This window comes from Triticum aestivum, chromosome 1D (assembly GCF_018294505.1).
Source record: "Triticum aestivum cultivar Chinese Spring chromosome 1D, IWGSC CS RefSeq v2.1, whole genome shotgun sequence".
Classification (NCBI taxonomy): Eukaryota; Viridiplantae; Streptophyta; class Magnoliopsida; order Poales; family Poaceae; genus Triticum; species Triticum aestivum.
This window is the reverse complement of record NC_057796.1, coordinates 87,384,544-87,412,074: the sequence shown is the minus strand read 5'-3', so window position 1 is coordinate 87,412,074 and position 27,531 is coordinate 87,384,544.

Below are 27,531 nucleotides of genomic sequence, written 5' to 3'. Positions count from 1 at the left end.
GGGAGGTAGCCGGCTATTGTGAGCCGGCTTCGCCCCTGGCCGACTAGGGGAGGCCGGGCCGCCTTTGAGTGTCTCTCTGGCTAAAGGGGCCCGCCATCCGCGGGCCGTACTGGCGTCTGTCGCGGCTGACGTCGAGGTCAACATGGCTACAGTGTCGCGCGGGACGGGTGATGGCTGACCCGTACGGCGCCCTGTGACCATGTCTGTTCTGGGATTCGGGGGTAGTGGGCTGTACTGCGGCCACGCCCCATCTTATCACCGTTATGTGGATGCAATCTTGGTGGGTGCAGTCTTGGCCGGCTTCTGGGAGTCGGCTTTCTTCATGGCCGGCTTCTGGGAGTCGGTCCTCTTGGGGCCGGCTTCCTGGAGTCAGCCATCTCGTATCTTTCTTGGGGAAGGTTTCTGAGGCCGGGTCGCCTCCTCGTAGTTGGCCCTGGGGATAGCCGGTGGGGGGAAGGCGGTCCTGTGTTCTATATGCTTGAAGGCTCGAATGGTCTGATAATTTTTCGAAGAGCCAGGGGGAGTCGGTTAGGCTACCCGTGGCCATTTACTCCGACAGTAGTCCCCGAAGATGGTTGGGCTTCGAGGCTGAGAGGAGGTCGAGAAGCTCGGTCAGCTTCTTATCTTGACGAGCCATCAGCTGGGAGCCGGCTTCGGTTAGGTGCGCCGTCTTGGCGAAATTTCTAAACTCAGAAGGCGGGAGTCTGTTGGTGCGTGCGCCGGGCTGCGGGCCGGCCGCTCGCCGCCCGCGAACCACGTGGCCTCCTCCGGCTGAAAAAAGCCTGCCAACCCACGCGCGCGACAGGACGTCGCCGCAGGCCGAGGGCCCACCACTCCTATGCCTAGGCCCAGGCGCGGATCCTCTGTGGCCCAGAGCTGTCCGCACGTCTTCCGGCGGCAGTTTCTGCACGCCGTTAGGGCGTAATAATCGCGGGACGTGGGGGAGTGGGCGTAGTTAATCCCACGTTCCTCCCCACGTCTCGCCTCCTCGGCTTCGGTGCACGAGGCTATAAGTAGGGGGAGGAGGGGAAGCGGCAGACGCTCGCACGCTCCTCTCTTCTCCGCCATCTTCTTCCTCCTGCTTTCTTTCGCAGCAGCGCCTCGCCGCCGCGCCGTCCCACCAATCTTCACTCCGCCCCGCAGCTTTGCCGTCGCAGGGTCGTGCTTTCTCCGCCGCCGCACTCTTCCTCGTTAGCTTCTCGCCACCATGCAGTACGGCGGGGACTGGGATGGCTCCCTCGTCCATATGGACCACATCGAGTTCCTCCGCAAGACGCGGCGGTTGCCCGGCAAGGACCAGGTGCGGGTCCGTCTCGTGCCGGAGAAGGAGATCACGCCGGCGCCGGAGGAAGGCGAGCGGGTAGTCTTCCGCTCGCATTTCCTGCGCGGCCTCGGCTTGCCGGCGAGCGCCTTCTTCCGCTCCTTCCTCGACCTCTATCAACTCCAGCCGCACCACCTCACTCCGAACACGGTGGTGCTGCTGTCCGCCTTCGTCACCCTGTGCGAAGGCTTTCTTGGCGTTCTCCCCACCCTCGAGCTCTGGGGGGTTCTTCCAATCTAAGCTCGGCACCCGCATGCAGGGCGTGCCGTCTCAGAGCGGCGCCTTCATCGCGATGCGGAGGCCGGCGACCGACAACCCCTTCCCCGTCATCACGCTGATCCAGTCGGTGAAGCTTTGGCAGAAGTCGTATTTCTACGTGAAGAACGTCGCCCCGCAAGGCGACTATGTCAACTTGCCGGCTTACGTAGCCGGCCCGCCGGCTGGGAGGCGGCCCCAGTGGTCCTATCGGGCCGTGACGCTGTCGCAGGCTGGAGCCGCGGCCGTCGCCCGACTCCGGGTGATGATCCAGTCGGAGGGCCTAACTGGGTCCGACTTGCTGGCCGCCTTCATCGCCAGCCGGGTGCTTCCGCTTCAAAGCCGCCCTCACCTGATCTGTCAGATGAGCGGCCAACTCGATCCGAGTCAGATGTGCACCAAGGATATGCCGCACGACGAGGTGGCTCATATGGTGAATTATCTTGCGAACTGCAAGCTCTCCGCAGAGTGGCGGTTTGGCAAGGAGCCATACTCCCGTGCGCATCCTCCGCCTACGGTATGCTCTCTTTATCCTTTCTTCTCTTAGTTTTGTCGCCGAATTCCTCTTGGCCGACTTTGACCAGTCGGCACGTCTTGGCAGAGCCCTCTCCTTCGACCTGCAGCCGAGTCGGGGGCGGAGCGCCGATTTCTTCCCGACCGGGCGGAGCATGACTTGGAGGACCACGACTTGGGGGCGGCCGCCATGGACGTAAACACCGAGGCGGGTGGCGGCGAAGCCGGCGGCGAAGCAGGCGGCTCCGGGCTTGGAGTCAGCTTCGACGACTGGCCGGATGACGACGAGGCGGAAATCATCCCATGCTGCCAGCCGGCGTCCGGCCATGGCGCGGGTTCTTCCGCCGCGCCGCCGGCTCGGGGCGGCGGGCAGAAGCGCCGGGCCGCGTCGGGCTTGTTCGGCAGTCGGCCGAAGAAGCCCAAGGGCGGGGCGGCAGCGACCAGGCAGGATGAGGCGGCCGCGAAGGCGGCCCGCTTTCGCAAGGTGGTGAAGCAACCGCAGCCGGTGTCGGCGTAAGTGTATATTCCTTTGCATATTCTTTCTTCTTTTCTTGATGATTTCTGAATCCTTGTCCTTTCTCAAAAATCAGGGCTCCGCTTTCTCTTGAGCGGGTTGCTGCCGCCTCCGTGGTTGGATCGCCGGGAGGATCCAGGAGCACCCGCCCTGTGGACCCCCGCGCCGAGCTTCAGGCGGCGACGGAGCGAAATGCGCGGGAGGTGCGGGAGGAGCGGGAGGCGGAGGAGCTGAGGGCGGCTGCCGCCAAGGCGGCACAGGAGGAGGAGGAGGCGGCGAAGGTGCGTGCCAACGCGGCGGCTAAGGCCCAAGCAGAGGCTGCGGCCACGGCAACAGCGGAGGGGGCCTTGCTCGTCACCCCCCCTGCGTGTTGCGTCGCCCGAGGTCCCGGAGCCCCCGCCGGAGGAAGCCGGCGGTGACCTGCCGAGGTTGGAGAGGGAGGACGACGTCGTCGTCCCGGAGAGGGAGGCGGCACCGGCCTCGCCGACTGGGGCGTCCCAAGGCAGCCGGCGTAATGTGCCGCCGGTGCAACCGGCTGGGGCGAGCCGGCCACGAGGACGGACATGGTGGTCCAGTCGCCATCGCGCCAGCGCGCGGGGAAGGCCACTTCGGACCCGCAGAAGGCCGCGGGCTCCGGCTCGTCGGCCCGGGACATGGAGGCGGCCAGCGCTAGCTCGGGGTGGACGCCGGGTGGAGGGACGGCCGTGGTGAACGTGGCGGCGCAGGAAGTCCGGAACCGGCTTCAGTCCCAGGCTGCGGCGCTGAGGAAATACAATGACGAGTTCCTTGCGACGCGAGCGGCCATTCGGGTTAGTCTTCCCGTTTTTGCTTTTTTGATCTTGGTTTCTTCCATGGGGGCGCGTCAGCGCACCCACTGGGTGTAGTCCCCGAGTTCCGAGTCGGCTGCTGAGCAGGCGGCTTGGAACTTCTTAGCTGGCTTTGTTTGCTACCTTGTTCTTATTCGCTTCTCTGCCTGACTTGCAGGACTACCACAACCTCCGCGCGGCTGCCTTCAACTCCCAGGCTCGGGAGCTGACCCAGAAGAATGCTGAGCTATCTAAGAGCCGGGGTGAGTGCTTTATCTTTTATCTCATGTGGGGGCACGTCAGCGCACCCACTGGGTGTAGTCCCCGAGATTCGGGCCTACTGCTGAGCAGTCGGGTCGGATCTTTCTTGACGACTTCTTCCTTATTGCTTCTTTCTTCTCTGCCATGCCTACAGCGGCCAACACCAAACTGAGGGAGCGGCTAGGTGGGACTCAGGCCGCCCTTCGTGCTAAGGAGGCCGAGTTTGACGCCTTGGCCCAGGAGCGTGACCGCCTGGCCAATAGGCTGGCCAACCAGGAGGAGAGCCACAAGGCGGCCCTAAAGGCGGTGCAGGACAGCGAGGCCGCCCTCCAAGCCGAATATGAGACAGAGGCGGCAAGCTGGGCCGAGGCGAGGCAGTCGTTGATCAACGGCTACGACTAGATCGAGGACTTGGTTGACGGTAGGCCGCCCTCTTCTTCGTCCCTTGCTTGCCGCTTGCCGTTTGGTTCATTTTTTGACTTGGTGTTTTTCTCTTCTTTCTCTTTCTTTCTTGCGCAGAGTACTTCCCAGGCTACTCTACTGCCGCCAACCAGGTCGTCGAGGCCCACCGCGGGGCACAAAGGCAGGCTGGCGCCGAGATCGCGCCGAACGCTCGCCGGTCGCTGGAGGAACAGCTCTTGGCGATTCAAGCCCGCCTCCAGCCGGCTCACCGCATGCTCCACCGGCTTCAGCATGTTGGGGCGCAGGTGTTGGCCGCTCTCTGGCCTGGTGAGGTGATTCCCCGCACCCCCAGTCAGACTGCCGACTGGCTGGAGGTGGCGGCCGGCCGCTTCGAGGCCTGGAAGGCTTCTGCGGCTCGGTCCGGCACCAGGCGGGCGCTGGAGTTCGTCAAGGCCTGGTATCTGGAGCTGAGTTTGGACCAGCTGGCCACCTGGCGGCAGGAGGCCAACATGAAGCTAGAGCCGGTGCGGCCGGCTATCATCCAGCGAGCCTCGGCGATTGCCGACTACACCGACACCAGCGCCTTTGCTCCTGAGGTGGACGACAACGGCGTTGCCCAGCCGGAGGAGTGGTTCGGGCTGAACCCGGCAGATGGCGAGGACTCGGCGGAGGAGATCGACTCCAGCGACGAGGGCGAGGAGGAGGAGGAGGAGGGTGAAGACGCCGCGCCAGATGGTGGAGCGGCCAGTCAGCCTCAGCTTGACCGTGCCTCCAGCAACAAGGCACGCGCGAGCGCACCGCCTGCAGCTGGCGATGATCAAGCCGAGGCTCGCCAGCCGTCCACTCCTCCAGCCGGCGCCGCCGCCTCCACCGACCAGCCTGGCTCCCCTGCTGCGCCCTTAGTCTATTCTGCTGCCTCTACTTTCCTGTTTTACCACTCTTGGAACAGTATTTTGTTAAGTTTGCACAATTCCACCCACTGGGGGTGTATTCGAACTATATTGACTGCCGGCCTATTGAAGGCCTTATGTGTAAATATAATTATGCATGCATTTGGCTTTCCCTTGTTCTTTGCTTTTCATCCTTCGGCTGTTTCCTTTGCCGCCCTCCCTTGGTTGCCGCCTTCCCAGCCGGATAGCTGCTCTGCAGTTTGTGCCTGGAGAAGTGCTTGGCCAGTTGGGAGGGCAAGTACTCTAGCTTTGTTGGATTATAGCGAAGTGACTGGGAGGCCGGCCAACCGGCTATTTTGACAGCCGGTAGGCGTGGTTGGAGGCCGGCTTTGTGTTATATAAGTTCGTTAGTCCTTAGCCTTTTTTCGTGTGGGCATCCTTTCTGGCTTTGGCTCTTGCCAGTCGGACAGTCGGTTCTTCGAGCTGTGACTTTCAACAAGAGAGGGCTCGGGTGTTGGCACACTACTTGTCTGACTTCAGGTAGAACTTTTAATATAACTTAAGGCGGCCAGTCCCCGGGCCGACTAGTCGAACCCGGTGCCAGACAGAAAATCAAATGTAATAATACATTCATGAATATGACACTCGTCATTCATAGATAAAGGAGGGCAGTCCCCGAGTGCGCCTCGGGGGGCCCGTTTGTCTCGTACTTGATACAAAAAAGGTAGCATGATACATACTGCTTTCAACTATAAAATCTTCTCAGGAGGTTTGCGTTCCATGGTCGTTCCGACTCCTTGCCGGAATCATCCCTCTTGCGTGCTCTTGGCTTCTGTGCATTGATCAGGTAGTAGGAGTCGTTGCCTAGTGCCTTGCTGACGACGAAAGGGCCTTCCCAAGGGGCCGAGAGCTTGTGCTGGCCGGCTGTTCGTTGGATCAGCCGGAGCACAAGGTTGCCCTCTTGGAAGGATCTTGGCTTGACCTTCCGGTTGTGGTAACGGCGCAAACCCTGCTGGTAGATGGCGGACCGGCTGAGTGCTAACAGCCGGCCTTCTTCCAGCAGGTCGACGCCGTCTTCTCGTGCTTCCTTGGCCTCCGCCTCCATGTACATGGTGACCCGAGGCGACTCAAACTCGATGTCAGTTGGGATGACAGCCTCGGCACCATATACAAGGAAGAACGGAGTGAAGCCGGTTGACTTGTTTGGGGTAGTACGCATACTCCAGAGGACAGCCGGTAGCTCATCGAGCCAGCAGCCGGCCGAACGCTCCAGTGGTACGACCAGTCGGGGCTTGATGCCGGAGAGGATGAGGCCGTTTGCTCGCTCGACCTGGCCATTTGACTGCGAGTGGGCAACGGACGCTAAGTCCAGTCGGATGCCCTGTGTCACGCAGAAACATGCCAGTGCTCCCTTAGCAAAATTTGTGTCGTTGTCGGTGATGATGCTGTGTGGCACACCATACCGAGTAGTGATGTCGGCGATGAATGTCCCGGCAGTCGGCCCGTTCAGCTTCTTGATTGGCTTTGCTTCAATCCACTTGGTAAATTTGTCCACGGCGACAAGCAGATGTGTCATGCCGCAGCGGGCTGTCTTGAATGGGCCCACCATGTCCAGCCCCCAAACGGCAAAGGGCCAGGTGAGGGGGATGGTCTTGAGTGCAGAAGCCGGCAGGTGTTGCTTGGAACTGAAGACTTGGCATCCTTTGCAGCATTTGACTAATTCTTTGGCATCTTCCAAAGCAGTCGGCCAGAAGAAACCATGGCGGAAAGCTTTGGACACAAGTGATCTTGAGGCTGCGTGGTGGCCGCATTCGCCTTGGTGGATATCCTTGAGGATTGCTATGCCCTTCTCTGGCTCGACGCAGCGCTGGAAGATTCCAGTGACGCTACGCTTGACGAGTTCTCTGTTTATTATTGCATATGCTCTGGCTTGGCGTTGCACTAGTCTTGCCGAGATCTCATCAGTCGGCAGCTCTCTGTTGACTAGGAAGTTGAGGATGGGCTGGGCCCATGATGGAGCTATGACTTCTTATACTATCAGTACGGCCACTATGACCCGGGTGGGTGGGTTGCGTGGCGGAGAGTTGGAGTCGGCCACCGCTTCTTGTGTCGCTGCAGTCCCCGGGCCGCTTGTCGAAGTCCCCGAGCCGCCTGCTGGGTTCCTCCAGTCGGATCCGGCTGCATCAGGGGCGGGCGGTACAAAGATAGAGTCCGATTCTGGAGATGGCTTGATAGACGGTTTGAGGAGGCGCTGGAGAGAGACACCGGTTGGTATAGCCTGTCGGGTGGAGCCGATCCGTGCCAGGGCATCTGCTTGGTCGTTGTCGGCCCGTGGCACGTGAAGGAACTCGCACCCTTCAAAGTATCCACTAATCTGCTGGATGAGGAATCGATAGCTCTCCATGTTTGCATCCTTGGCGTCCCAGTCGCCAAACGACTGCTGGACCACCAAGTCCGAGTCGCAATAACACAGGATCCGGCGTATGCCGAGCTCTTTGGCTAGCCGGAGCCCATGTATGAGCGCCTCGTACTCAGCCACATTGTTGGAGGCGGCAAAATGGATTTGCAGCGTGTATCTGAGCTTGTCGCCTTTGGGAGAGGTGAGGACGATGCCGGCTCCCAAGCCGGTGCGCATTTTGGACCCGTCAAAGTGCATCCGCCAATGAGTGGAGTCGGGAGCCGGCGGTAGGTACTGGGTCTCGGCCCAGTCGACGAGGAAGTCGGCCAATGCTTGGGACTTGATGGCGGTGCGGGGCTGGTAGAAGATTGTGTAAGGAGCCAGCGCAATGGCCCACTTAGCCATCCGGCCAGATGCATCCCGGCTGCCTATGATCTCGGCAAGCGGGGCGGTGCATACGACCGTGATGGGATGCTCTTGAAAGTAGGGCTTCAGCTTCTTGACGGCGAAGTACACTCCATAGCACATCTTCTGGTAGTGCGGGTAGTTTTGCTTTGAGGTGGATAGTACTTCGCTTAAATAATATACCGGCCTCTGGACTAGCTGGGCTCGGCCTTCTTCTGGGCGCTGGACCACGATGACTGTACTGACCACTCGGCTAGTCGAGGCAATGTAGAGGAGCATGGGCTCCTTCTCAGTTGGCGCCGCCAGGACAGGTGGAGTGGTCAGCATCTTCTTCAACTCATGGAAGGCTTGGTCTGCTTGGTCATTCCACTCGAATTGAGTGGATTTCTTCATGAGTCGGTACAGGGGGAGAGCCTTCTCTCCTAGCCGGCTGATGAAGCGGTTTAGGGAGGCCATGCACCCGGTGAACTTCTGAACATCTCGCAACTTGGTGGGAATCTCCATTCTCTCAATGGCCTTGATCTTGACAGGGTTGCACTCAATGCCACGTTCAGAGACCAAAAAGCCCAGAAGCTGGCCGGCTGGTACTCCGAACACACATTTCTCGGGGTTGATCTTGATCTGGAATCGGCGCAAGTTGGCAAACGTTTCTTTGAGGTCTTCCAGCAGGGTACCGCGCTTCTCCTTCTTCACCACAATATCGTCTATGTAGACGTGGGCATTTCTGCCGAGTTGCTTGAGGAGGCATTTCTGCATGCAACGCTGAAAAGTGGCACCGGAATTCCTCAGGCCGAATGTCATAGTCAGGTAAAAGAAAGCTCCGAAGGGTGTGATGAAGGCGGTCTTTAGGCGGTCAGCTGGGTCCAACTTGATCTGGTGGTATCCTGAGTAGGCATCCAAGAAACTCAACAGCTCGCATCTGGCTGTGGAATCTATCACTTGATCAATCCGTGGTAGGGCAAACGGATCTTTGGGGCAGGCTTTGTTGAGGCTAGTGTAGTCTATACACATACGCCATTTGTTGTTCTTCTTCAACACCAAGACCGGGTTGGCAAGCCACTCTGGGAAAAACACTTCCATAATGAAGCCGGCGGCCATGAGCCGGGCTATCTCCTCTCCTACGATTCTTCTCTTCTCCTCCGACAGTCGGCGGAGAGGCTGCTTGACTGGCTTCGCGTCAGCTCGGACGTGTAACTTGTGCTCGGCGAAATCCTTCGGGACACCCGGCATGTCCTTTGGGGACCATGCAAAGATGTCTCGATTCTCACGGAGGAAGTCGACGAGCTCGCCTTCCTATTTACTGTCCAGGTTTGCTCCAATGACAGCAAACCTCTCCGGGTTCTCCGGGTCCAGAGGTATCTTCTTCGTCTCATTGGCCGGCTGGAAGGAGCCCTGCGCATCATATTCCTTGGGGTTGGGGGATAGGGCCGGCTGCTTGCCGGCCATGGCCACAACTCGCTCCAGCATCTTCTTCTCTTCTGCAACCACGAGGGACTCGGCCAGCCGGCTGTTGGCTGCAGCGCACTCGATGGACTTCTTGTAGTCGCCGGTTACAGTGATGATCCCCTTCGAGCTCGGCATCTTCATCTTGAGGTAGGCATAGTGGGGCACAGCCATGAACTTGGCCAGGGCAGATCGACCAAGCAGGACATGGTAAGGGCTCTCTAGGTCCACTACCTCAAACCAGATCGCTTCTCGGCGAAAATGATCCTTGTCTCCGAAGAGAACATCCATCTTGATCTTGACGATAGGGGAACAGGACAGGCCGGGTACGATGCCATGGAACACGGTCCGGCTTGGCATGAGCTGCTTTGCCTTGAGGTTCAACTTCTCCATGGTGTCGCGGTACAGTATGTTGATACTGCTTCCGCCATCAATCAGCACGCGGGAGAATCGGGCAGCTCGCCTCTCCATCGCGAGGGTGGCGTCCAACACCAATGCATAGGAGCCAGGAGACGGCATCACCTCTGGGTGATCGGCCCGGCTCCAGCTGATAGGCCTTTCAGACCAATGCATGAGCTCGGGGTTGCTGGAGGCGACCGCGTTGACCTCTTGGTGCTGTAGGCGCCGGCTGCACTTGTCTTCAACCTGGCTCGTGAAGACGATGTAGGCAGCATGCTCATCTGGGAACTCATCCTGAATGGCTCCGATTGCTGGTCGAGCAGCCGGCTGCTGGGGGGCTGGAGGCGGCGGGCCGGGAGGCGGAGGCGGCACCAGCCCCTCGCCCTTGGAGATCCGGGTAAGCCAGTGGCACTTTCGGGTCGTGTGGTTGGATGGCTTCGCGCCGCTGTGAAACTTGCAGGGGGCATCGAGAGTCTGCTTGTAGGAGAAGGCCGGCTGCCAAGCCGGCCTGCCGCCCTTCTTCTTGGGAGTCGGCCGCTCTTCGGGCTGCTCATCTTCGACAGTGCCCACCTGCCGACTGGTGGAAGGCGGCATAGGGGCCTTGCGCTTGTGGTCGTTCTGGTAGGGGCGCCGGTTGGAGTCACCAGCCGGCGTCTTGGGAGCCGGAGTGAGCACCTTCCCAGAGGCGTCCACTCGGAGCTCGGTCTTCATCGAGGAGTCGGCCGTGGCGTACTTGTCGGCTATGACCAGCAGCTCATCGAGGGTAGCTGGCTTGTCGCAGAGGAGTTGGTGCTTGAGGAGGGTGCCCTCTCGGCACCCGGCGGTGAAGTATTCGATGGCTTGAACCTCGTGCACCCCCTCACAGGAGTTGCGGAGCTCAGCCCATCGCGTGAGGTAGTCGCGAGTCGATTCGCTGGGCCCTTGGACGCACAAGGAGAGCTGGCGGGGCTTTGGAGGCCGCTTGTACGTGCTGGTGAAGTTGCGGACGAAGACTTCCGTGAAGTCCAGCCAGCTGTTGACGCTGTAGGGCTTGAGGCTGTTTAGCCAGGTGCGCGTGATGCCTTGAAGCATGAGAGGGACGTACTTCACAGCTACGTGCCTGTTGCCGTTCGCTATGCTGACAGCAGTAGAGTAGTCGATGAGCCAATCTTCCGGCTTCACAGAGCTATTATACTTGGCCGTGTCTCTGGGGAGCGAGAACCCTTTGGGGAAGGGCTTGTCGCGGATGCGGGGGCCAAAGCAAGGCGGGCCGACATCGTCTTCTTCTTCTAGCGCCAGGGACCGTGCTAGGCGGTCGATCCGGAGGCGGGCGTCATTCTCGCCGACTCCTTCGCGGTGGCCTAGTCGGCAACCGAGAGTCGGATGCGTGACAGGCGGCGGGGTGGGATATCTCTCCGCACGAGGAGGGGGAGGAGGCGGATTGCCTTGGCGCTCCACCGCTCGAGGGCGGCCTTCTGCGTCGCGCTCGATGGTGATTCGAGTCCGGCTGCAGCTAGCAGCCGGCTCCTTGTCTTTCCTTGCGCGGGCGCCGCTCGCGGTCGGCGACCGGGATGTCCCGGCGTGGTCTCGGCGCGGGGGAGGACTCTCAGCGCGGGCGCCGGCTTCATGCCATTCTGCGGCCGCGTCGATCAGCTGCTGGATGCGCCTTGTCATGTAGGGGAGCTCATCAGCCCCCAGCCCGTTCAGCTCTTCTGCGGCCGCCTAAGCGGCTCGCAGGTTCTCGAGCGGCGTGGCGTAGACTGGGCGGTCTGCCCCCAGCATGCTGGCGATGGTCGCGGCGCGCTTCTTGACGAGGCCGGCTCGGCTCGGCCCGCCGTGAGGCGGCGTACCAAAGGCGGCGCGGTCGACTTCGCGCTGGTGAGCCTCGGTGAGGCGTCTCATGGAGGCTATCGTCTGTCCCTCCGCGATGAGGGCGAGGCGGCGTGCCTCCAGAGTCTCGGCGTCGGCGTCGGCCGGGATGGGGATGGACAAGTCATGCATCGCCGCTTGTAGGGCGTCGTGGGCATTCTCGCCTGAGTCGGCGACGTGGCTGATGACCAGCACTTCAGTGACAGCGCTGCTGCCACTGTCAGCTCGAGGGAGAGGGTCGTCGAAGACTACCACGTCGGAGGGGTAGGCGTCGAGCGATGCCGTGTCGGAGTCGACAAGCATCGGGTCGGTGGAGCCGGCCGACTCCAAGTCCACAACAAGCTCACTGGAGACGTGAAGCTGGTCGAGGAGGTTGACGAGGCGGCTCTCGGGGTAGTCTGTGCCCGCGTCGGACGCGGGCTCGTCGGAGATGCGAGTCTCGCCAAGAAGGTCGGCGAGGCAGCTCGCCACGCAAGCGTCGTTGACGCCTTGCAGCGCGTCGGGGCAAGAGCCATTGGGCATAGCAGGCTGGCTACGCTCGCGGGGGAGAAAAAGGGTTCCCGTCCAGAACAGGTCTCCGGACGACGGTGCACCTGGCCCCATGGTGGGCGCCAAATGTCGGGTGGTAGGTGCGACATATGCCAACGGGTGGCTTATCATTGTGGGAGCCAGTAAGACATCACCGGTGCCTGGAAACGGGATAAGGCGAAGACATGCATGCCGGCGGATCTTACCCAGGTTCGGGGCTCTCCGTGGAGATAACACCCCTAGTCCTGCTCTGCAGAGTCTCCGCATGATCACTAGATCAGTACAAGTAGCTACAAGTGCTCCTTGAGCTGTTTGGCTAGAGGAAGAAGAAGGGCAAGGCTAGCTCTCCTTTTCTCTCTATGTGGTGTGTGAAACTCTATAAGATCAACCCTTTGCATGGGTGTCCCTGGGGGTTTATATAGGCCTACCCCCGGGGTACAATGGTAATCCGGCTGGGCGTGGGTCCCAGCCGTCAATGTCTGTGCTCGCCGGCTTCTCCGCCAGCCATTAGGGCCTGCCGACTGGTGGGTCCCACCGGCTGCCGGCCTCTTGGCCGACAGGCCGGCCCCACCGCTTGGGGGCCTTGTCGGCGGCTGGTTACTGTTGCCTCGCCTCAGATGACGAGGGCTTTGTCGAGGTAAGCGTGGCTACAGTGCCGCCGCCTTGCGGGCTCTCACTAGCCTTACCTCGTCTTGTCTCCTTAATGAGGCACATGTTTCGAGGGAGGGAGGTAGCCGGATATTGTGAGCCGGCTTCGCCCTGGCCGACTAGGGGAGGCCGGGCCGCCTTCGAGTGTCTCTCTGGCTAAGGGGGCCCGCCGTCCGCGGGCCGTACTGGCGTCTGTCGCGGGTGACGTCGAGGTCAACATGGCTACAGTGCCGCGCCGGACGGGTGATGGCTGGCCCGTACGGCGCTCTGTGACCATGCCTATTCCGGGATTCGGGGGTAGTGGGCTGTACTGCGGCCACGCCCCGTCTTATCACCGTTATGTGGATGCAATCTTGGTGGGTGCAGTCTTGGCCGGCTTCTGGGAGTCGGCTTTCTTCTTGGCCGGCTTCTGGGAGTCGGCTTTCTTCATTGCCGGCTTCTGGGAGTCGGTCCTCTTGGGGCCGGCTTCCTAGAGTCGGCCATCTCGTATCTTTCTTGGGGAAGGTTTCTGAGGCCGGGTCGCCTTCTGGTAGTCGGCCCTGGGGATAGCCGGCCGGGGGAAGGCGGCCCTGTGCTCTGTATGCTTGAAGGCTCGAATAGTCCGATAATTTTTCGAAGAGCCAGGGGGAGTCGGTTAGGCTACCCGTGGCCATTTACTCCGGCACCATGGTAGATACTCTTGTCCATAAGGATAAAGATATTACTTTGCTTCCTATGTCTCCTGAACAAATTTTGAAAGATGATCTTAATAGAGATAGTAAAGAAAAATAGGACCAAACAAGAGTGAAAATTAGATTGTAGCAAAAAAAATTAGCAACGACTTAAGCCTAATAATAAACCATCATCTAGTGTCGCCTCCAAAATTAAATTAAAAAATGGATGTTAACTTTACATCAAATCTGATATTAATGGTCTAGATTTTAGCAAATCTGTTTTTATGCTTTTGTGTGCCAAGAGGCATTATTTTCTTTAGAGGACGTGCCTCCCTCTCTTGCCTCTTGCTGTCACTAACATTTTGCAGGAGTTCGCTGACATTTCTCCACAAGACGTGCCACTGAGATTACCACCTACTCGAGGGATTAAGCATCAAACTAATTTAAATCCCGGCGCATCACTGCCCAACCGTACCAATCCAGAGGAGACGAAGGAGAATATGCGTCAAGTACAGGAGCTGCTCAACAAAGGTTATATACGCGAATCTCTTAGTCCTTGTGATGTTCCTATTATTCTAGTGCAGAAAAAGGATGGTACATCATGTATGTGTGTTGATTCTAGATCCATTGATAATATTACAATTTGTTATCGTCATCCTATTCCTAGGCTAGATGATATGCTCAATGAATTAAGTGGCTCTACCATATTCTCCAAAGTTGATTCGCGTAGTAGATAGCATCAAATTCACATGAAACAGGGAGATGTATGGAAAACTGCATTTAAAACTAAGTTTGGCTTATATGAGTGGTTATTCATGCCTTTTGGGTTTACTAATGCACCTAGTGCTTTGATGAGATTAATGAACAAAGTTTTATGTGCTTTCATTGGACGATTTGTGGTAGTCTATTTTGATGATATAATGATTTATAGTAGATCTTTGGAGGAACATTTGGAACATTTACATGTTGTTTTTATTGCTCTACGTGATGCACATTTGATTGGTAACCTTGGGAAGTGTACCTTTTGCATCGACCGAGTATCTTTTCTTGGCTATGTTGTTACTACACAGGGAATTGAAGTTGATAAAGCCAATATTGAAGCTAACGAGAGTTGGCCGCAGTTCAAAACGGTCACACAAGTGAGGAGTTTTCTTTGCCTCGCTGTTTTCTATAGGCGTTTTGTGAGAGATTTCAGCACCATTGCTGCACTTCGCAATGAGCTTACAAAGAAAAAAATGAGCTTACAAAGAAGGATGTACCTTTTGTTTGGGGTACCGCACATGAAGAAGCCTTCTCGGTATTGAAAGATAAGTTTACACATGCTCCGTTACTCCAACTTCTAAATTTTGATAAGACTTTTGAGCTTGAATGCGATGCTAGTGGAATTGGATTAGGAGGTGTGTTATTACAAGATGGGAAACCTGTTGCATACTTTTTTGAAAGTTGAGAGGGCCTAGTCTGAACTATTTTACTTATAATAAAGAATTATATGCTCTTCTTCGGACTTTAGAAACATGGCAACATTATTTATGGCCCAAAGAATTTATTATACATTCATATCATGAATCTTTGAAACATATTAAAATTCAAGCAAAACTGAACCGTATACATGCTAAATGGGTTGAAAACATTGAGACGTTCCCTTATGTCATTAGACACAAGAAGGGTAACGAAAAACTTATTGTTGATGCATTGTCTCGTCGCTATACTATGCTTTCACAACTTGACTAAAAATATTTGGTTTGGAGAGCATCAAAGATCAATATGTGCATGATACTGAATCTAAAGATGTAATGCAAAATTGTAAGGAAGGAAGAACATGGAACAAGTTCGTCATTATTGACGGATTTGTGTTCCGTGCTAACAAGCTATGCATTCCATCTAGCTTCGTTCCTCTTTTGTTGTTGCAGGAGGCGCATGGAGGAGGATTAATGAGTCACTTTTACATGAAGAATACGGAGGAAGTACTTGCTACACATCTCGTTTGGACAAAAATCTGACGAGATGTTGGGTGTTTCATTGCTCACTGCACTACATGTCAAAAAGCAAAGTCACGACTCAATCCTCATGTTTTATATATGCCTTTGCATGTACTAGTATTCTATGGGAGGACATATATATATATATGGACTTTGTTTTAATTTTACCTCGAACAAAGAAGGGGAGGGATAGCTATTTGTTGTCGTGGATAGATTTTCAAAAATAGGACACTTTATACCATGTCATAAAAGCGATGCTGCTGATTTGTTCTTTTGAGAAATTATTCGCTTGCATGGTATGCTAAATACTATTGTTTCAGATCATGATACTAAATTTCTTAGCCACTTTTGGAGATTCTTATGGGCTAAGTTGGGGACGAAATTTCTTTTCAATACTACATGTCACCCCGAAATTGATGGACAAACTGAAGTAGTTAATAGAACATTGTCTGCTATGTTTAGGGTTGTTTTGAAGAATGACATGAAAATGTGGGAAGAATGCTGGCCTCATACTGAATTTTCTTATAATCGTTCAGTGCATTCTACAACTAAGATGTGCCCTTTTGAAATTGTGTATGGTTTCCTACCTCATGCACCTATTGATTTGTTGCCTCTTCCATCTTCGAAGATGGCTAATTTTGATGCTAAACAACATGCTGAATTGATCTTGAAAAACGCATGAGTTAATAAAGGAAAACATTGAGCGTATGAATGCTAAATACAAACTTGCTGGAGATAAGGGTAGAAAACATGTTGCATTTGCACTTGGAGATCTTGGTTGGTTACATTTATGCAAAGATAGGTTTCCTGAATTGCACAAGTCAAAGCTCATGCCACGTGCTGATGGTCCTTTTCAGGTGTTAGAGAAAATAAATGATAATACATACAAACTTGAGCTGCCTGCAGATTTTGGGGTTAGTCCCACTTTTAACATTGCAAATTTGAAGCCTTATATGGGAGAGGAATTCGAGCTTCCGTCGAGGACGACTTCAATTCAAGAAGAGGAGGACGATGAGGACATCACCAATATTGTTACACCCACAACCCCTACTTCTACACATATTGGACCAATTACTAGAGCTCGCATGTGCCGATTAAATCATTATGTACTTTCGTTTCTTGGTAATGATTCTAATGTTCATCAGAATTTGATGCTGCCTAAATTGGATACATTTGTTTTCCTTACAAATGAAGGGGCCATCATGGACAAGAAGGATAAACATTGGAGCATGCTCAAGCATGGAGATGATGGCGCTCGCAAGGAGAACAAGAATAGAGTTGCTGGTGGAGTTTTCAGCACTTTGGAGCCACCATGATGACATGCAAAAGACATGGACGAAATATACAAGATGGCCTTTCATAAATTTTGTCCATAGATTAATATAGGTGTTGCACCACCTTATTTTTGGGCCAGGCCCATGTAATTTTGAAATACACTTAATAGGCTATTTTCAGAGTCCGTATAAATAGGGAAAACGACTTAGGCATAATTTAGTCCCACCTTGCCAAGGGTGGACGAAATTCCCCTCTCCCCCCTATAAATGCAGCCCTTGGGGCGTCATTTTAGACTTGGGTTTTGTTTATATTAAAGTTCACCATAGCGCAACGCGCGTACTTCGTTTGTGTCCAACGACGAGGCCAAGACGTTTTAGAACCCCACTTTGATCAATAAAGCTTTCCTCTTAAATTTGCAATATCCAGATTGCAATCTCAGTTTCTTGCTTGTTCTTTGTTTACTTGCAGGAAATAGACCCTCGTGGTCAGGTTGATGGTGCTCCGGCGTGGTAAATAACCTCTCGAAGTTGGTTTAGTGATTGCTAAGGCGCGACGTCTTCGCACGTTCGTAGTTGGATCGTCAAACTTGACTTGCACCAAAACAATAGCTACCATCTCATCGAAAGATGGGACACCTTTGCCTCTATATCACACACATCTCTCCTCCCGCCCCTTGGTCCATTTTTACAACTGCATGTCTCTCTTTTAGTCTCCCTCTCCCTCTCCCTCTCTCCCTCCCTCCCTCCCTCCCTCCCTCTCTCTCTCTCAGAGAGTTGAAAAGAGGGACGTGCAGTTGAGAGAGAGAAAGAGAGAGAGGTCTCTCTCTACCTTTCCATGACATACACACCACAAATGCAGGCTAAACAAGCATAGAGACTACCACTTAATCCAGATTCACTTTGTGCTAGAATTTTGAACGCCAAGTATTATCCAAATCAAAGCATCCTTGAGGTTGGACCGAAAAAAGAGCATCTTTCACTTGGCAAAGCACTATGTCAGGCATGCAAACTTTTAACAAAGGTTGTATATGGAGGGTAGGAAATGGTGATAGCATAAATATGTGGAAAGATCCTTCGATACCTACCAGCCCAAACAAAAAGATATTGACTGTGCGCGGGGTAGTTATTTTGGATAAGGTATCAGTTTGATTGCTTCGGTGACTAGACCGGTTGTTGATGCTTCTCGTATCCTTAAAATTCCTCTTAGCATGAATGGAGTTGATGACTTTGCACATTGGTGAAGGAAATATGCCCTAGAGGCAATAATAAAGTTGTTATTTTATATTTCCTTATTCATGATAAAGGTTTATTACTAGAATTGTATTGATCGGAAACCTTAATACATGTGTGAATACATAAACAAACACCGTGTCCGTAGTGAGCCTCTACTAGACTAGCTCGTTGATCAAAGATGGTTAAGGTTTCCTGACCATGGACATGAGTTGTCATTTTATAATGGGATCACATCATTAGGAGAATGATGTGATGGCAAGACCCATCTATTAGCTTAGCATAATGATCGTTCAATTTTATTTGCTATTGCTTTCTTCATGTCAAATACATATTCCTTCGACTATGAGATTATGCAACTCCCGAATACCGGAGGAATGCATTGTGTGCTATCAAACATCACAACATAACTGGGTGATTCTAAAGATGATCTACAGGTTTCTTCGAAGGTGTTTGTTGAGTTGGCAAAGATCGAGATTAGGATTTGTCACTCCAAGTATCGGAGAGGTATCTCTGGGCCTCTCGGTAATACACATCATAAGCTTGCAAGCAAACGACTAAGGAGTTGGTCACAAGGTGATGTATTACGGAACCAGTAAAGAGACTTGCCGGTAACGAGATTGAACTAGGTATGAAGATACCGACGATAGAATCTCGGGCAAGTAACATACCGATGGATAAAGGGAATTACGTATGTTGTCATAACGATTCGACCGATAAAGATCTTCATAGAATATGTAGGAGCCAATATGGGCATCCAGGTTCCGCTATTGGTTATTGACCAGAGAGGTGTCTCGGTCATGTCTACATAGTTCTCGAACCCGTAGGGTCCGCACGCTTAACGTTCGATGATGATATAATATTACATGAGTTATGTGATTTGGTGACGGAATGTCATTCGGAGTCCCGGATGAGATCACATACATGATGAGGAGTCCTGAAATGGTCGAGAGGTAAAGATTGATATATAGGACGATAGTATTCAGACACCGGAAGTGTTTCGGGGGGTACCGGGTATTTATCGGGTCACCGGAAGGGGTTCCGGGCACCCCCGACAAAAGATATGGGCCTTATGGGCCAAGAGGGAAAACGCACCAGCCACAAAGGGCTGGTGCGCCACCCATATGGGCCGGCCTAGGAGGATAAGGAAAGAGGGGAAGGGAAAGGAATGAGTGGAATAGGATTCCCCCTTCCTTCCCTCTCCCCCCTCTTTCCTTCCCCGTCGGTTAAATTTGGCAGGGGGCGCCACTTGGGGAGGACCCCAAGTACGATTCGGCCTACTTGGGGCACCTCCTGGCAGCCTCCCCTCTCCGTCCCACCTATATATATGTGGGGGAGGCACCCTAGCACACACCAGACAATTGCCTAGCCGTGTGTGGCGCCCCCTCTACCGTTTACACCCCGGTCATATTTTCATAGTGCTTAGGCGAAGCCCTTTAGAGATCACTTCACCATCACCGTCACCACACCGTGTGCGGCCGGCCAGGAGGAGGGCGCGCCAAGGGGGGGGTCCTACTCCCACAAGGAGTAGGACTCCTCCTTTTCCTTGTTGGAGTAGGAGAGGGAAGGAAGGGAGAGAGGAGGAGAAGGAAAAAGGGGGGCGCCGCCCCCCTCCTTGTCCAATTCGGACTAGAGAGGCAGGGGCACGCGGCTGCCCTGGCCGCCCCTCCTCTTGTCCCACTAAGGCCCATGAGGCCCAATTAACTTCCCGGGGGGTTCCGGTAACCCCCCGCTACTGCGGTAAATGTCCGAAACTTCCCGGAACCTTTCCGGTGTCCAAACATAGTCGTCCAATATATCGATCTTTATGTCTCGACCATTTCGAGACTACTCGTCATGTCCGTGATCATATCCGGGACTCCGAACTACCTTCGGTACATCAAAACACAAAAACTCATAATACCGATCGTCACCAAACTTTAAGCATGCGGACCCCACGGGTTCGAGAAGTATGTAGACATGACCGAGACACGTCTCCGGTCAATAACCAATAGCGGAACCTGGATGCTCATATTGGCTCCCACATATTCTACGAAGATCTTTATCGGTCAAACCGCATAACAACATACGTTGTTCCCTTTGTCATCGGTATGTTACTTGCCCGAGATTCGATCGTTGGTATCTCAATACCTAGTTCAATCTCGTTACCAGCAAGTCTCTTGACTCATTCCGTAATGCATCATCCCGCAACTAACTCATTAGTCACATTGCTTGCAAGGCTTGATGTGCATTACGAGAGGGCCCAGAGATACCTCTCCGACAATCGGAGTGACAAATCCTAATCTCGAAATACATCAACTCAACAAGTACCTTCGGAGACACCTGTAGAGCACCTTTATAATCACCCAGTTACGTTGTGACATTTGGTAGCACACAAAGTGTTCCTCCGGTAAACGGGAGTTGCATAATCTCATAGTCATAGGAACATGTATAATTTATGAAGAAAGCAATAGCAACATACTAAACGATCAAGTGCTAAGCTAACGGAATGGGTCAAGTCAATCACATCATTCTCCTAATGATGTGATCCCGTTAATCAATGACAACTCATGTCCATGGCTAGGAAACTCAACCATCTTTGATCAACGAGCTAGTCAAGTAGAGGCATACTAGTGACACTATGTTTGTCTATGTATTCACACATGTATTATGTTTCCGGTTAATACAATTCTAGCATGAATAATAAACATTTATCATGATATAAGGAAATAAATAATAACTTTATTATTGCCTCTAGGGCATATTTCCTTCAGTCTCCCACTTGCACTAGAGTCAATAATCTAGATTACACAGTAATGATTCTAACACCCATGGAGTCTTGGTGCTGATCACATTTTGCTCGTGGAAGAGGCTTAGTCAACGGGTCTGCAACATTCAGATCCGTATGTATCTTGCAAATCTCTATGTCTCCCACCTGGACTTGGTCCCGGATCGAATTGAAGCGTCTCTTGATGTGCTTGGTTCTCTTGTGAAATCTGGATTCCTTTGCCAAGGCAATTGCACCAGTATTGTCACAAAAGATTTTCATTGGTCCCGATGCACTAGGTATGACACCTAGATCGGATATGAACTCCTTCATCCAGACTCCTTCATTTGCTGCTTCTGAAGCAGCTATGTACTCCGCTTCACACGTAGATCCCGCCATGACGCTTTGTTTAGAACTGCACCAACTAACAGCTCCACCGTTCAATGTAAACACGTATCCAGTTTGCGATTTAGAATCATCCGGGTTAGTTTCAAAGCTTGCATCGACGTAACCATTTACAACTAGCTCTTTGTCACCTCCATAAACGAGAAACATATCCTTAGTCCTTTTCAGGTATTTCAGGATGTTCTTGACCGCTGTCCAGTGATCCACTCCTGGATTACTTTGGTACCTCCCTGCTAGGCTAATAGAAAGACACACATCAGGTCTGGTACACAACATTGCATACATGATAGAGCCTATGACTGAAGCATAGGGAACATCTTTCATTTTCTCTCTATCTTTTGCAGTGGTCGGGCATTGAGTCTGACTCAACTTCACACCTTGTAAAAAAGGCAAGAACCCTTTCATTGCTTGATCCATTTTGAACTTCTTCAAAACTTTGTCAAGGTATGTTCTTTGTGAAAGTCCTATCAAGCGTCTTGATCTATCTCTGTAGATCTTGATGCCTAATATGTAAGCAGCTTCACCGAGGTCTTTCATTGAAAAACTCTTATTCAAGTATCCTTTTATGCTATCCAGAAATTCTATATCATTTCCAATCAGCAATATGTCATCGACATATAATATCAGAAATGCTACAGAGCTCCCACTCACTTTCTTGTAAATATAGGCTTCTCCAAAAGTCTGTATAAAACCATATGCTTTGATCACATTATCAAAACGTTTATTCCAACTCCGAGAGGCTTGCTCAGTCCATAAATGGATCGCTGGAGCTTGCACACTTTGTTAGCTCCCTTTGGATCGACAAAACCTTCTAGGTGCATCATATACAACTCTTCTTCCAGAAATCCATTCAGGAATGCAGTTTTGACATCCATTTGCCAAATTTCATAATCATCAAATGCGGCAATTGCTAACATGATTTGGACAGACTTAAGCATCGCTACAGGTGAGAAAGTCTCATCGTAGTCAATCCCTTGAACTTGTCGAAAACCTTTCGCAACAAGTCGAGCTTTATAGTCAGTAACATTACCATCAGCGTCAGTCTTCTTCTTGAAGATCCATTTATTCTCAATGGCTTGCCGATCATCGGGCAAGTCAACCAAAGTCCACACTTTGTTCTCATACATGGATCCCATCTCAGATTTCATGGCCTCAAGCCATTTTGCGGAATCTGGGCTCACCATCGCTTCTTCATAGTTCGTAGGTTCACCTTGGCCAAGTAACATGACCTTTAGAATAGGATTACCGTACCACTCTGGTGCGGATCTTACTCTAGTTGACCTACGAGGTTCGGTAGTAACTTGGTCTGAAGTTTCATGATCAATATCATTAGCTTCCTCACTAATTGGTGTAGGTGTCACAGGAACCGGTTTCTGTGATCAACTACTTTGCAATAAGGGAGCAGGTACAGTTACCTCATCAAGTTCTACTTTCCTCCCACTCACTTCTTTCGAGAGAAACTCCTTCTCTAGAAAGGATCCATTCTTAGCAACGAATGTCTTTCCTTCATATCTGTGATAGAAGGTGTACCCAACAGTTTCCTTTGGGTATCCTATGAAGACACATTTCTCCGATTTGGGTTCGAGCTTATTAGGTTGAAGCTTTTTCACATAAGCATCGCAGCCCCAAACTTTAAGAAACGACAACTTTGGTTTCTTGCCAAACCACAGTTCATAAGGCATCGTCTCAACGGATTTTGATGGTGCCCTATTTAACGTGAATGCAGCCATCTCTAAAGCATAACCCCAAAACGATAGCGGTAAATCAGTAAGAGACATCATAGATCGCACCATATATAGTAAAGTACGATTACGACGTTCGGACACACCATTACGCTGTGGTGTTCCGGGTGGCGTGAGTTGCGAAACTATTCCGCATTGTTTCAAATGTAGACCAACCTCGTAACTCAAATATTCTCCTCCACAATCAGATCGTAGAAACTTTATTCTTGTTACGATGATTTTCCACTTCACTCTGAAATGCTTTGAACTTTTCAAATGTTTCAGACTTATGTTTCATTAAGTAGATATACCCATATCTGCTCAAATCATCTGTGAAGGTGAGAAAATAACGATACCCGCCGCGAGCCTCAACATTCATCGGACCACATACAATAGTATGTATGATCTCCAACAAATCTGTTGCTCGCTCCATTGTTCCGGAGAACGGCGTCTTAGTCATCTTGCCCATAAGGCATGGTTCGCAAGTACCAAGTGATTCATAATCAAGTGATTCCAAAAGTCCATCAGTTTGGAGTTTCTTCATGCGCTTTACACCAATATGACCCAAACGGCAGTACCACAAATAAGTTGCACTATCATCATCAACTCTGCATCTTTTGGTTTCGACATTATGAATATGTGTATCACTACTATCGAGATTCAACAAAAATAGACCACTCTTCAACGGTGCATGACCATAAAAGATATTACTCATATAAATAGAACAACCATTATTCTTAGATTTAAATGAATAACCGTGTCGCATCAAACAAGATCCAGATATAATGTTCATGCTTAACGCTGGCACCAAATAACAATTATTTAGGTCTAAAACTAATCCCGAAGGTAGATGTAGAGGTAGCGTGCCGACGGCGATCATATCGACTTTGGAACCATTTCCCATGCGCATCGTCACCTCGTCCTTAGCCAGTCTTCGCTTAATCCGTAGTCCCTGTTTCGAGTTGCAAATATTAGCAACAGAACGAGTATCAAATACCCAGGTGCTACTGCGAGCTCTAGTAAGGTACACATCAATAACATGTATATCACATATACCTTTGTTCACCTTGCCATCCTTTATATCCGCCAAATACTTGGGGAAGTTCCGCTTCCAGTGACCAGTCTGCTTGCAGTAGAAGCACTCAGTCTCAGGCTTAGGTCCAGACTTGGGTTTCTTCTCTTGAGCAGCAACTTGTTTGCTGTTCTTCTTGAAGTTCCCCTTCTTCTTCCCTTTGCCCTTTTTCTTGAAACTGGTGGTCTTGTTGACCATTAACACTTGATGCTCCTTCTTGATTTCTACCTCCGCAACCTTTAGCATTGCGAAGAGCTCGGGAATTGTCTTATCCATCCCTTGCATATTATAGTTCATCACGAAGCTCTTGTAGCTTGGTGGTAGTGATTGAAGAATTTTGTCAATAACACTATCATCCGGAAGATTAACTCCCAGTTGAATCAAGTGATTGTTATACCCAGACATTTTGAGTATATGTTCACTGACAGAACTATTCTCCTCCATCTTGCAGCTGTAGAACTTATTGGAGACTTCATATCTCTCAGTCCGGGCATTTTCTTGAAATATTAACTTCAACTCCTGGAACATCTCATATGCTCCATGACGTTCAAAACGTCGTTGAAGTCCCAGTTCTAAGCCGTAAATCATAGCACACTGAACTATCGAGTAGTCATCAGCTTTGCTCTGCCAGACGTTCTTAACGTCGTCAGTTGCATCTGCAGCAGGCCTGGCACCCAACGGTGCTTCCAGGACGTAATTCTTCTGTGCAGCAATGAGGATAAGCCTCAAGTTACGGACCCAGTCCGTGTAATTGCTACCATTATCTTTCAACTTTGCTTTCTCAAGGAACGCATTAAAATTCAACGGAACAGCAGCATGGGCCATCTATCTACAATCAACATAGACAAGCAAAATACTATCAGGTACTAAGTTCATGATAAATTTAAGTTCAATTAATCATATTACTTAAAAACTCCCACTTAGATAGACATCCCTCTAATCATCTAAGTGATCACGTGATCCAAATCAACTAAACCATGTCCGATCATCATGTGAGATGGAGTAGTTTTCAATGGTGAACATCACTACGTTGATCATATCTACTATATGATTCACGCTCGACCTTTCGGTCTCAGTGTTCCGAGGCCATATCTGCATATGCTAGGCTCGTCAAGTTTAACCCGAGTATTCTGCATGTGCAAAATTGGCTTGCACCCGTTGTAGATGAACGTAGAGCTTATCACACCCGATCATCACGTGGTGTCTCGGCACGATGAGCTTTGGCAACGGTGCATACTCAGGGAGAACACTTTTATCTTGAAATTTAATGAGAGATCATCTTATAATGCTACCGTCAATCAAAGCAAAATAAGATGCATAAAAGATAAACATCGCATGCAATCAATATAAGTGATATGATATGGCCATCATCATCTAGTGCTCGTGATCTCCATCTCTAAAGCACCATCATGATCACCATCGTCACCGACGCGACACCTTGATCTCCATCGTAGCATCGTTGTCGTCTCGCCAACTATTGATTCTACGACTATCGCTACCGCTTAGTGATAAAGTAAAGCAATTACAGGGCGATTGCATTGCATACAATAAAGCGACAACCGTATGGCTCCTGCCAGTTGCCGATAACCCGATTACAAAACATGATCATCTCATACAATAAAATATAGCATCATGCCTTGACCATATCACATCACAACATGCCCTGCAAAAACAAGTTAGACGTCCTCTACTTTGTTGTTGCAAGTTTTACGTGGCTGCTACGGGCTGAGCAAGAACCGTTCTTACCTACGCATCAAAACCACAACGATAGTTTCGTCAAGTTAGTGTTGTTTTAACCTTCTCAAGGACCGGGCGTAGCCACACTCGGTTCAACTAAAGTTGGAGAAACTGACACCCGCCAGCCACCTATGTGCAAAGCACGTCGGCAGAACCAGTCTCGCGTAAGCGTACGCGTAATGTCGGTCCGGGCCGCTTCATCCAACAATACTGCTGAACCAAAGTATGACATGCTGGTAAGCAGTATGACTTGCATCACCCACAACTCACTTGTGTTCTACTCGTGCATATAACATCTACGCATAAAACCAGGCTCTGATGCCACTTTTGGGGAACGTAGTAATTTCAAAAAATTTCCTACGCACACGCAGGATCATGGTGATGCATAGCAACGAGAGGGGAGAGTGTTGTCCATGTACCCTCGTAGACCGAAAGCGGAAGCGTTAGCACAACGCGGTTGATGTAGTCATACGTCTTCACGATCCGACCGATCCAAGTACCGAACGTACGGCACCTCCGAGTTCAGCACACGTTTAGCTCGATGACGTCCCATGAACTCTGATCCAGCAGAGCTTCGCGGGAGAGCTCCGTCAGCACGACGGCGTGATGACAGTGATGATGTTGCTACCGACACAGGGCTTCACCTAAGCACCGCTATGATATGGTCGAGGTGGAATATGGTGGAGGGGGGCACCGCACACGGCTAAGAGATCAAGAGATCAATTGTTGTGTCTAGAGGTGCCCCCTGCCCCCGTATATAAAGGAGCAAGGGGGGAGGCGGCCGGCCAGGAGGAGGGCGCACCAAGGGGGGTCCTACTCCCACCGGGAGTAGGACTCCTCCTTTTCCTTGTTGGAGTAGGAGAGGGAAGGAAGGGAGAGAGGAGGAGAAGGAAAAAGGGGGGCGCCGCCCCCCTCCTCATCCAATTCGGACTAGAGCGGGAGGGGGCGCACGGCTGCCCTAGCCGCCCCTCCTCTTCTCCTACTAAGGCCCATGAGACCCAATTAACTCCCCGGGGGGTTCCGGCAACCCCCCGGTACTGCGGTAAATGTCCGAAACTTCCCGGAACCTTTATGGTGTCCAAACATAGTCGTCCAATATATCGATCTTTATCTCTCGACCATTTCGAGACTCCTTGTCATGTCCGTGATCATATCCGGGACTCCGAACTACCTTCGGTACATCAAAACACAAAAACTCATAATACCGATCGGCACCAAACTTTAGGCGAGCGGACCCTACGGGTTCGAGAACTATCTAGACATGGCCGAGACACGTCTCCAATCAATAACCAATAGCGGAACCTGGATGCTCATATTGGCTCCCACATATTCTACGAAGATCTTTATCAGTCAAACCGCATAACAACATACATTGTTCCCTTTGTCATCGGTATGTTACTTGCCCGAGATTCAATCGTCGGTATCTCAATACCTAGTTCAATCTCGTTACTGGCAAGTCTCTTTACTCGTTCCGTAATGCATCATCCCGCAACTAACTCATTAGTCACATTGCTTGCAAGGCTTAATGTGCATTACGAGAGGGCCCAGAGATACCTCTCCAACAATCGGAGTGACAAATCCTAATCTCGAAATACGATAACTCAACAAGTACCTTCGGAGACACCTGTAGAGCACCTTTATAATCACCCAGTTACGTTGTGACGTTTGGTAGCACACAAAGTGTTCCTCCAGTAAACGGGAGTTGCATAATCTCATAGTCATAGGAACATGTATAAGTTATGAAGAAAGCAATAGCAACATACTAAATGATCAAGTGCTAAGCTAATGGAATGGGTCAAGTCAATCACATCATTCTCCTAATGATGTGATCCCGTTAATCAAATGACAACTCATGTCCATGGCTAGGACACTCAACCATCTTTGATCAACGAGCTAGTCAAGTAGAGGCATACTAGTGACACTATGTCTGTCTATGTATTCACACATGTATTATGTTTCCGGTTAATACAATTCTAGCATGAATAATAAACATTTATGATGATATAAGGAAATAAATAATAACTTTATTATTGCCTCTAGGGCATATTTCCTTCATAGACATGGCCTCGGAACACTAGAGACT